This window comes from Onychomys torridus, chromosome 6 (assembly GCF_903995425.1).
Source record: "Onychomys torridus chromosome 6, mOncTor1.1, whole genome shotgun sequence".
NCBI lineage: Eukaryota > Metazoa > Chordata > Mammalia > Rodentia > Cricetidae > Onychomys > Onychomys torridus.
Window position 1 is genome coordinate 14,822,034 of NC_050448.1, and position 12,097 is coordinate 14,834,130.

The following is a 12,097-nucleotide window of genomic DNA, read 5'->3' on the forward strand; positions in this document are numbered from 1 at the left end:
GATGGCTCTATGGCTGCTGCTCTGTGTCTCTGATCTTTCAGCTTTCACCCTAATATCTGACTCTGAATTTATATTGTTAAGACCTCTCTGGCTGCCTTCCTCCCCTCCCTTCCCCTCTGTCCTCCCTCCCTCCCTCCCCCTTCCACCTTTTCCTCTTCCCTGTTCTGCACTCCCTCCCTTCTTTCCTCCTTTCCTTCCTAAGTAGTTCTTCACTGGCTCCAGATTCCTCATCTGCAAAGGCAGTTTGTGCCTTGGGCTGTCACTTGCCAGGACATTTCCTACATAGCTCACTGTTGGTCATCTTAATGGTTGAATGAAGGCTTTTGAGACTTTGGATAGCTTACACACACACACCTCCTTGGTCACTTAACAAGAGACAGGCAGGGGACAGCTAATTTTAAACTTCTTAGCGCTGGGACAGTACAGATTCTAAGGTATGCAGGATATCTCACCTTGAGCCTGAGTCTTAGGTCTAAATCCCTCCATGTCAAGAGAGGTCAGGGGCTTGAATCTTACTGTAGTCCACATAAAACTGGGAAGGGGGGAAGAGGCAGGGGACTACATCCTCGTGAGTCTAAATAGTAAAACACAGGGAGAGAAGTACAATGGTCCACTCTGGTCTTTCCAGAGTTAGTTGCTATGACAACTTGGGCGTTCATTTCACACTTGCCTCCCTCATTCCCAGTTACTGGAAATGTTCCTACAGACTGCAATGTGCCCCACCCTTTCCCATAGTGCCCCAAGTAGAAAACACCCACACATCTCTTAACCAATCTTAAAGGTCCCTCCCACCTCACACACTCATTGTCTTTTCTTGTTGGCAGTATTGGGGATTGAACCTAAAACCTCATGCATGCTAGGTGAGGGCTTTACCATTCAGCTGCCGGACCCCATTTGGGGCTCCCTGTTTTGCAGCCAGTCTCAAATGTTTAACCTTTTAAAGTACTGCCTCAATTTTCATTCTTTTCATATTTACACAAGGATGTTTACCCCAACAATTTACACAATAAGTAATTTAATCAAGGTGTAATGGTGCACCCCTTCAATCCCAGCAGAGGCAACAAGGCCAGCCAGGGCTCCATTGTGAGACCCGTTTCAAAATACAGAAATAATTTAGAATATAAATTATTGAGAAATAACTTGTGAAGTGATTTTGCTGCCAAGGTTTTGTTTGTTTCTAGTGTTTAAGTAACCATCCTCCCCAAATCCCTTGTGAGATGGCTATTTGTAAACTAATAACAGAATTGCTTCCAAAAGGAAAAAAATAAGATGGTATCAGATTTTCTTTGTTTGTTTGGTTGGTTGGTTGGTTTGGTTTTTGAGACAGGGTTTCTCTGTAGCTTTGGAGGCTGTCCTGGACTAGCTCTGTAGGCCAGGCTGGCCTCAAACTCACTGAGATCCACCTGCCTCTGCCTCCCGAGTGCTGGGATTACAGGTGTGCGCCACCACCACCCGGCAGTATCAGATTTTTGTTTTTAAGATTTTAATTTATTTATTATGTATACAGAAGAGGGTGCCAGATCTCATTACAGATGGTTGTGAGCCACCATGTGGTTGCTGGGAATTGAACTCAGGACCTCTGGAAGAGCAGTCAGTCAGTGCTCTTAACCTCTGAGCCATCTCTCCAGCCCGGTATCAGATTTTTTTAAAGGAGTCATTTGAATGTTTATCTTTTGTTTTGGAGATGGAAGAAAGAGTAATAAGGGGGGGGGGGCATTTGGAAACTTCAGAGAAAACTTGTTTTTAAGATAAAAAGCATTTTCCCAGACTATTGTCTTGCCCCAAATAATGCAGGCAGCAGAAGTCTGGAGTAGTAACAGTCCCTCCGGGCTCTTGCAGGCCTAAGGGCAATGGCATCAAGTCTCTAGAAAGGAGTGGTGCATGCCTGTAATCCGAGCATTTGGGAGGCAGAGCCAGGCGGATATCTGTGAGTTCGAGGCCAGCCTGGACTACAGAGGGAGTTCCATGAAAGGCACAAAGCTACACAGAGAAACCCTGTCTCAGAAAAAAAAAAAAAAAGTCTCTAGAAATGTACCTAGACCAGCCAAAAACTAAATGCTTCCTGCAGCGCTCTGGGAGCTCATTCAGACTTTCCTTGAGTTTAGAGGTTGGGTTTCCTGAGTAGGAGGAAACAGTACTGAAACAAGGGGAGAAGCTAGCTGCAAAAGCCACCCCAGCTGAGGCACCAAGGCTGGAGGCTGGCCAGCAGTTCCGTCCTCAGACCCTGCACAGTCACAAGTAGCTGGGGATGAATCATGGAGAGCTAAGAGGGGGGCCCTTGAGTGTAGAGATGGACCTTTAACAGGTTCTGCTACACCTAGGTCCCCAGTCTAGGATTTTCAGAAAGGAAGGTCAGCCAGAAAGAAAACATGCTTTGCCCCTGCCCTCATGTACACATGTCAGATGCTTGCAGAGGGGGGAAGCAACTCAGGAGGGAAGAAGGCCAGAAGGCCGTGCTCATACACATGTGTCTGATAGCATGGTCAGCTAGCCTGGGGAGAGAAAGCCTCCTTTCCTTAAGTCAGTGGGGCTGGGTTTGCTGTCTCCAAGCCCCCAAACTTCCTTTCACCCAAATGCAGCTGAAACTGCATTGCTTCAAGCCGTAGTGAGCCTAAAGACTTGGGGTTTGATGAGGTTACTGCATGACTGATACAATTGCAGATTTTTAGAGCCTCCAAGAGACAGATGTTTGGGCTGATTAAGAATTGAGGAGGAAGCTTGCAGCTGCACCAAGGAATAATGTATTGGACAAATATTTTAATCAAAAAATATGAAGAGATCAGCCCAACCTTCCAAGGTCTTCTGCTTTAAAAAAAAAAAAAAATCTTTATCAAACCCCTATTCTATGGCTTCAATAAACAGAACCCATTACCTCACGGCATCTTTTGTTGGCCCCATACAAGAGAGAACAAAATGGTTATTCAGGGGAACGCTTTGGATTTTATTGTGAGTAGCCTGCACAAAGAGCCGTGTTATTGTATTTAAAAGAACCATCTGTAGCAGAAACAATGGCATCAAATTATCTTTGAATACCCACTGAAAAACATAAAGCTTGTTTTTTTTTTTTTTTTATTCTTCTGTACGGTGGGGGACAGAGCAGTGTTAGGATAACTGACTTTTTGTTGTTCTCTGGGTGCATTCTTCCCGCTCCCCCTCTCTCTCCCCTCACCCTCTCTCTCCTCTCTCTCCCTCTCCCTCTCTCTCTTTTAAAAAATCAGCCATTTGGGGTTTTAAGCCATAAACGATTTTTCTTGTTGCAGGGGATTGCAGAGGCAAAGCTAGGCTAGGTCTTGGAGGCTGGTGTGAGGCTGTGCGGGTAAGACAGGAGCAGGCTGATGGAAGACTCTGGTAGAAGAAAAGCCGAAATGGATTCTCCGTGCCTTGGATGGAGGAAGAGGGGGAAGTGCGAGCTCCTTCAGCTCATTCCGTCCGGTGAGGAGTGATCCAGCTTGGGCTGACAAGAGGCTCCGGAGCCCTCACGTTCACTGCTTTTTTACCTGCCAATCAAACTGCTACAAGACAACACCCTGTTCTGGCATGGACGCGTAAGTAGCTTGCAACCCAACTTTGACATTCAAGGCTAGCTCCCTCTCCCCACCCCCCAACACACATTCACTCACTCACTCACTTTCTTCCCCTCTCTCTCATTCTGCCTTTTTTCTTTTTCTTTTTTTTCTTTCTTCCTTTTTCTTTTTATTTTCTTTCTTTCTTTCTTTCTTTCTTTCTTTCTTTCTTTCTTTCTTTCTTTCTTTCTTTCTTTTTTTTTGTGACCTTTAAGAAATCATCCTGTGTGGTAGTCATTTAACACAGGCCGATTTAAGTCTGAAGATGTTAAGTTTGGGAATTAAATGCTAATTAAGATCTCTTTAACAAATGCAGGATTGAGATGACATTTTATTCCCTTCTCAGCAGTTAGTTTTAGGTCTGAAGGCAATCAAGGTGGCTTGAAAGGGGTGTGAGTGTTTCTTTTTAAGTAAAAACTAAGAAACAGATCCGCGAGTCTCTATAGATAAATCCAATAATGAAAAATTTCGGGCTTCCATCTTAAAACTGTTAAACTCTAGTATTGCTGTCCTACAAAGAGCCTTTAGCAGACCGCTGTGACTTGCGATGAAATGTACAGTTCCTGAAGGGCTCACTTCAATCGCCGTCGGGACTCGGGGGTGGGGGCGGTAATTGGGGTGAGAGGGAGCTTGCATTAAAAAAAAAAAAAAAAAAGCCAGGCAGGGGACATGGCGAACCTTCATTCTTTATGCAACTGGAATAGAGGAAGATAGAAACGCAAGGGGGCAGGATCATCAAGAAATATTACCTGAGAAGGAATGACAGGCGGGCTAGGCTGGGAGCTGGGAGGGCTGAGGAAAGCCGGCTAGGGCGGTGGGTTGCTCTCTGGCGCCCTCTGATGACAACCGAGCAACGTTGCCATCTGCATCCCACGCTCCGGGAAGGGTTTTGTCGCTGCGGCGGGGTTTTTTGTTGTGGTTGTTTGTTTGTTTGTTTTGTTTTTGTTTTGATTTGTTTTTCTCTGCACGTAGTAGACGAGATAGGTATTTTTCAGCCCAGAAACTTAGTGCACGTGATTTAGACACGCGTTTCCCCTCCAAGTCGAGGAGAGGATGGATGGATGGGCTGGGTTCGTGGAGGGAGGCCCTGTAGGGATGAGCAGTACCGGGAAGCGCCTGCTTCTCCGCCGGAGAAGTGTGGCTGGGAAGGCCAGTGTGCGGAGCCTGCATCCTGACACCCGCCCGTCATCGCAGTTCAAGGAGGCTTCTGGCGACCTCTGCCACCCAGGCGTGCGGTGGTCAGGGGCCTGTACTTACGCCTCCTTCTCCTTTTCCTTCTTTCTCCTCCTCCTCCTCCTCTTTATTTTTCTTCTTTTTTTATTTAAAATTTTGGTAGATAAAGGTTAATCTTGGGCTGAATGATAGAGCTATGATTGACAAGAGAGAAGGTATGGAGGGCAGGTCGCGCGGTCTTATTTACAGCCCACCGCTTGCTGTCGAGCCTTTGTTAGGCCTGCAAAACTAATCTAGGGCTGATCAAAGCACCACGGAGTTAAAGGACCATAATGACTGCTAATTTCATTCCAGCCTCAGGCAACCCCCGCCGCTGTAATTAAAGACACCCTATTTAAATACAGGTGAAAGGTAGTGTTGTTTTTTTTTTAAGTTGGGGTTGGGGGGGGGTTACAATTTTATTTAGATTTCTCCTTGTGCTATGATGGTTATGTGGTCCAACACCGGGTTCTTGCTATTAGAATTGTTTTTTTGTCATCTATACCCGGTTTTGAGGAACCGACAGGGTAAAATGTCTGTCACATAACTGCCTCTGTTTACAGAAAGTAGGAGAAGGAACAAGTTCTGTAACTATTTGGGGTGGGGTGAGGGATTTAAATATTTGGGTCTCTTCTTTCCCCTTCGAATGAACAGAAGGGCCTTCGACACAGCTGAAAGTATTTGAAACTCTGAGCAGGGTTAACAGGCCAGCCAAAAGGATAAACGTCAGCTTTCCTAAAGGATCGTGTGAACGTATGGAAAATATATTTTTAATTAGATAATTTCTGCACACACACTAGCTGCGTATTGCCTCAGAAACCTTGTGATTTTTCAACCCATGGGAGTTTCTTTATGACATCAAAGCTCTACATTTTCGTAGTTGGTTAAAACTGATACCCTCTCTATACAACACACACACACACACACACACACACACACACACACACTCACACTCACACTCACACTCACACACACAAAAAGAAATTAGTCTTTAATCACTTTTTATCCGCGAAGACGAAAGCTCTATGCTCGACCACACCAGGGGCTGTCACGGTGGGGCCAGGAGCAGCTCAGTAGAGAAGCGATTCGGCGGTCTGGTGCCAGCGCCCCCTATTGGACGCAGTGGGAGATGCACAGCGCCCTCCCCGAACCTGCTTCCGCCCTTGCCCAGGGGTTACAGAAAACTCTTTATTGCCCTCAAAAAAAAAAAAAAAGAAAGAAAGAAAGAAAAAGAAAAAGAAAAAAGAGGAAGTAGGAGTGGGAAACAAGTTTTTATGCCCTTAAAAGATAACTATAATTCAACAAAAACTAAAGAAATATTCTTTCGATTCCATTTCTTTAAAAAAAAATGACATTCCTCCTTACACCCCAGTTTTCCCCCCATCCTGGTCTGGTTTCGGGTCTTCTTTGAGGGGTTATACGGTGGTATTACAGGGAAACATAATGAAAACTCTTTTTGCCGCTTGTCCGCTTTTCATAAAATAACCCTGGAGCGGAGAGTGCTTCGCTGAAACGCTAACTGCGTTTCAGATACGAGATTTGGCAAGTGAAGTGCTTGGGGGTCTCTAGGACTTACTCGTTATATTTGATTATTCATTCCAGAATGTAATAAAGGTCCAGTCTCTCCGTCGAGTCTTTACCTCTCCTTGAACCAGTCTTGATCAAACTCCCCCCCCCCCCCCCCCCGGCAATCGGTTAATTCCCAGCTATTGTCTACCTAACAGGTGTCCGACATCTTTTCGACTTTTATCTCAATGTAGAATTTCGGGGGAGGTTGATCTGTGATAAATTTTTTTGGTCAGGAATTCAAGTTATACTGGAAACAGTTTTTATTTATTTATTTTTTTAATACTTCCAAACCTGTCTGTGTAAGAAAGAGCTGTAACTTTTGTCAGCGAGGGAGAGAAAAGTAGCCTTGTGATTGATTCAGCGAAAAGAACATAGCCTCTAGATTCACAACAATGCCGAAAATGTTGGTTTGTTTAGTTGAAAATCAAAAAGAAGCCATCAAGAGCTACATAAGCAAAATGACCATTTCCTCCTTCGGGGACATGTTTGCCATTTTAACTTTTAACCGTAAGGTTAGGGCTTGCTGTCGGAAACTAGCTTGATTTTTCCTAACAGAATGGCTTTCTGCACATTTAATGCCGTATCTCTGCAAGTCTGCTGTTGAGGATATGTTTATTCCTCCTCCAGAGTAGCCGGTCCAAGGCTGTTTTTAAAGGACTTGCTCCTCGCGATGACATGCTTCTCATCCGATCCCGGGATCGGATCTCGGAGTGGGTGGGGGGAAATTCCAGTTTTTGAGAAATCCCTGTCCCGCAGTCTGTGGAAATGATAGGCAATCAGGAGCCGCTGTCTTGGCACCTTCATCCTTTGCTCCACTAAGAGGCTAGGCCTGGTTAGGAAAATCCCAACCAAGGACTAGCCTTGGGATCTCAGTCCCATCGAGGAGACTCAGGAACACTTCCTGGGCGCCCTGGGTGCCAGCGCTGCGTTCATTTCGCGCGCGCGGAGCAGTGGGGTAGAGAGGTCAAGACAAACCCTGCCTCGGAAGCAGACTGCAAAAGGGGTGGACAACCTCCACTGGGGAGTGTGGAAGAATTGGCAGTGGGAGAGCCTTCTCTCTAGTGTGCGGACAGAAGACTTAGGCTAAGGTCAGCGGGGCCAGGCGTGCAGCAAGTCCGCAACTTCGCAAGGTTGGAGGACAGCGCAAAGTCGGTCGAACAAGAATCAGCTGAGCCAGGGGATGAGCCAGGCCTGGGCGCGCCACCGGTGCACGATGGCATTGTGATTCTGCAGCCGCAGGTGGCCGAGCCCCTGCTCCAATCCCACACCTAGGACAGCCAGCGGGGAGGCGGCCAAAGAGGAGCTGAGTCCTCCGAGAAGGCAGAGCCTCCCCGGGCTGGCAGCCGGCCGGTTCTCCCCAGCCGCACTGTACCCTTTAGGGGCGTGGCAGGCGCTTTGGGTCTGTAGTCGCCAGGTCCAGGCTTGAGCCCGGGTGGGTTGGCTGGGCGCCCTGCTTTGTAAAGTAGTGAGTCCTGTGAGCCAGCCAGCCGGGTGGGCCAACTCAGCTTAGGTCCTCTGAGTCCAGGCCAAGTCCTCAACCCTTCCTTCTCCCCCACCCCCCAACCCCTACCTCCCAAGCTTAGAACGCTGAGAAGCAGGGCTTGTGGTTTGGAGTTGGGCAGGCTATTTGGAGATGGGGCGGGGGGCAAGGCTCATTAATAAGAGCCAGGTTCGAGGATGTGCTTGCGTTTATTGAGTTTACTCTTCTTGTTCGTTTTTCAAATGCTGAAAAACCTTCAGTTCCTGGAATCCAAGTCCCAGACAAAGAGCCAGGGAGAGAGCTGGGCCAGGATGACAGGAGCATGGCTACAAATAGATGATCATCTCTCAATAAACTCCCAGGCTGTACTCCGGAACCAGGGCCCAGGAGCTACGTGGGCTGCTGAAGGGTGTAGATACCACAAGTACAACTTGACACCATTGAGCCCACGATGCTTGTCAATAATCTGTGAATTAGGTGTGGAGACTGTCACCATAGATCATAACAGTTTCTGAAGGACTCATTACAGCGTAGCTTGTCAGTGATCTCCAAATTGGGGGGGGGGGGGGAGGTAAGAGGAAAAAGGAGTGGAGACCGCCAACAAAAAGCCAAGAAGGGTGGGAGGGGAGATAAAAGTCGGAGCCCCAGCGCAGAAGGAGCCTTTAAAGATGATCAGGCCAACGATCTGAGAATTCCACAGGGATGGGTTTGGAAGCCCAGCTCTCTCTGAGCCTGAGCTGGAAGGGGATGCTGAGGACAGGCAGAAGTGGGCCTCTGGGAAGGCCGACTTCTCAGACATTGCTTTTGAGGTTAGAAGAGCTTTTGGAAGCGGCCTCTGGTATCAACAGAAGGCCTGAAGGATGCCAGCCCACCCGCCCGGGATGGGGCCACACTGATTCACAGCACGTAGCATGCATGCGCCACGGGCAAACCTTCCAGAAGTAGCCAAGGCTTCTTTTAGGTCTGGTGGTGACTGTGGGTGACTTTTGCCACCCAGATTTGCTTTACTTTCTTATCATGCTACAGGTGGACCGCTTTCTTCCTTTCCCATCCGTCCTTTCCAGCAAAGCAGATCTCCCCCTTCCCTTGGCTTTGCTCTTGGGGGTGCCTGAGACCTTTATCACTTTCTGCTGGTGTTTGTATTACATTGGGTTGAGCTCCCGGAAAGGAAGCTTGTGAGTGGCACAGAGCGGCAAGTTATATGAGGTCACCCCAAGAAAGCAGATCAAGATCCAGGCAAAGAGTCCCAGCCACTTGGACTTTGCTGCAGTAGTGACAGTATCACTGGCCTGCACTGCTGTCATTGATTATGGGCTTTCTTTTTCTGATAGATATCACAGCTAAACAAAGTCATTGAAGCTAGAAAAGTTTAAATGGACAACTTTTTCTTTAAATTAGGGAAACAATCATGGCCACTGGACAAAGGAGGCCATATTATGTCTTTGATAAAATGAACTGCCCAAAATAGTTTGGCTGTCAAACAGGTGTGAGCATAGACTTCTGAGCATTGATTTTGGGGTGCAAAAGGGACTGAGGGCTCTCTGAAGTATTCGGACTCTGTGGTGATCTCAATCTCTCTCCTGATTTTTAGAATCAGAAGTGCTATTGGAACCAGCAGTGGCTGCTCATCATGTTCTGTTTGTCTTTAACAGGGGGATTCCTGTTTTAAAGCAATTAGATCTTTTAATGAGCAAGCTACATTTTCCTCTGGACAGCAGCAGCAGTGTGGGAAGAGAATCTCATGACTGATAATTAAAAAAAAAAAAAAAAAAAAAAAAGGAAATGAAAATAGTGAGGTGTGAATACTTTGCCCAGAAAATAATTGATCTGGAATATCTGAAAGACGTAGACATATATGAAACACTGAAAGTCATAATGTTTTATTTACATACAGCCCAGAAGACAAAAAAAAGTGATGGGGGTGTATAATATAGTTCAAAGCAAGAGGAAACTATATTACGTTTCGAACTGCCGAACTCTTTGAAAATGTATTTACTTCATCGGTGAGAATTCCGTGGAAAAGAATGGCTACAATGGGCAGTATGCAGACTGCTCTGCATTCCTCGGTGTTCAAGGGTCCTTGCAGCTCTTGAGTGAAATTATTTGGTAAAATTGGGTCTAGGCTTTGACAGCCCCTCGTCCATTTGTTGTGTATAATACCACTTCTGAAAATTAAAGGCAAGGTCCCGAAGAGAGACACACAAGAAGAAAAAAATATGATTAAGCTATTTTAAATTACCAGTCTACCTTGCATCCATATGGTAACAGGAAAGGGGTAGAAGTCTGTGGTTGTTCTTTGTGGTGTCTTGAAAGGTGGGTGATGGTCCCTGTTGATAATGCTTCACACTTCCGAAATCTGACAAATGTACATGGAATATGGGATGGGCAAGGCACAATTGAAAGAGCATCCATTATTCTCAAAGCTATACTGTAAAAAATTAAGGTATCCCTTCGGGCTCTCCAGTAAGGGAAACTTCATAGTAGAGAAGAGGAAGAAGTTTCACAGCGATGGGATTCATTTTCTAATTCTTACCCCAACTTTCTATATCCTAACTTTTCTGGTATATTTCTTGTTAAATATTTTTAGAATGTATGTGATTTTATATACTTAATTATTTATCTGGAAAATAAATCTTCTAAATGCATTCCTTTATCTTCATCCATCTGTGTTTCTTAAATCTTAAAGCTCTGGTCCTTCCGGAAGCTGACTGGTCCCCCACCTGCCAAGCAGAGTGACTGGACATTTTGGTGACTTGAGGGCAGAAGGAAGCATTTCATAAAGTAGGATATGCCAGTGTCCTCACTATGTAACACTCTCTTTTCCTGTAGTATGAAGAATCTCAAATAGAATCTCACCTCATCAGACTCTTCAGCCTCTCCCTAAGCCTCGGGTACAATATTCTCTGCATCTTTGGTTTTTAAAATCACAAACTTTCCTATAGTTTTTGTACTTCACTTTGCCTTTATTTGCCTCTTAAATCCCAGGCTCCCATGTCATTTCCTTCACTACAGAAGGATCCCTGCTACAGTCCTGTCCAGAAGAGATGGTCAGAAGGTTAACATTTAGAGAAATGTGGTATATAACAGAGAAAGGAGAGGAGAAATTCATTTGGTTAAAGCTGCCTCCTAATATATTTAACCAGTTCCAGAATTAGAAAGCCTTTCTGTACATTTTCTCCTGTTTTTCTTGCTTCTTTTCCTTATGTAATGAAATTAAAACTTTTGGAGTCCACAGTTGACATTTCTCAGAAAATTGAGTTATCAAGGCAGTAATTATTTCTCGGGGAGATAAAACTCTCATAGCCTTAACTGTCAAATAGGGCCCTTTTCAGATTTTAATTACAAAATAAAATTAGTCTGCTCTTCCTCGGAATGGTTGGCGAGTGGTTAAACAGAGCTTTCCCCCAGTACTGGTGGTCGTCAAACTCTGCTAATTAGCGATGCTGAGAAATTCCAGTTAACAAGGGCATTCTCCGGGACTCTGCAGGTCCCCTGCCGTTCGCCTTCATTTCCATAAGGAGATTAGGAGAGGAGGGAACCCACTCAAATGCAGATGCAGGAGCGAAGCGTTTTTAACAAGCATCATAATAGTAAGATGCTTGGCTAGTTCTCGCTAATTACTGCAACTTAAACCTCTATTTGCCACTAAGAAGAAAAAAAATAAGTCTACAGTTCTCACCTCCACAAAATTGTCAGTTGGCTTCAGATATAATACTTGGGGAGGACCGGGAGCATTTAGGAGAAAAACTGACTTAAAAGATTTTTAAATAAAATTGAGTAATGCTTAGCTGTTACGGCTTCTGGCTAGGGCCAATATAGCAGAACAAAATAAAATCTGATTACTACAGGCATATGCTAATTACTAATGCTGGTCTAAAAGTGTATAGCTTTTTGCTGCCCATGGAAGGGAAGTGTTACATTCTCTTTAGATGAAGCACTTCCAATTTTCATAAACTATGCCAGTGGCAACATCTTCCATTCTCAGAGGATGAAGCACCCTGTTCCAAGTCTTTTTCTGATTGTCTACTAGTCAATAGGGTATTGTTGCTAATACTGTAGTCAGCTATTAGAACCCCAAAGAGGTTTGCCTCTGTCATGGGCTGGGGCTGTTACAGTTCTTATTAGACTTAGGGGACCTGGATGGTGCTGGATTGAAATCGGGTGGCCAGTGATCTAATTTTTTTTAATGCTTATGTTCTAAAAATATAAACTAAAAATGGTTTTTGCTATCACCATCTTCTTTAATCTTATTTCCATTGCACATTATTATGCA

The 12,097-nt window shown here is 45.3% G+C and overlaps 1 long non-coding RNA gene across 9 annotated transcripts in view; it reads left to right on the forward strand.

Annotated features, from left to right (window-relative positions):
- LOC118586042 overlaps positions 1-12,097 on the forward strand; it is a 493,690-nt gene that overhangs the window by 440,369 nt on the left and 41,224 nt on the right. For 2 of the 9 annotated variants that reach the window (XR_004945273.1, XR_004945275.1), the window contains one exon: positions 3,261-3,545. This is a non-coding gene — a long non-coding RNA (uncharacterized LOC118586042). Of the gene's footprint in view, positions 1-3,145; positions 3,546-12,097 lie in introns of those variants that run through there. The other 7 variants (XR_004945277.1, XR_004945271.1, XR_004945272.1 and 4 more) reach the window with 6 other exon arrangements.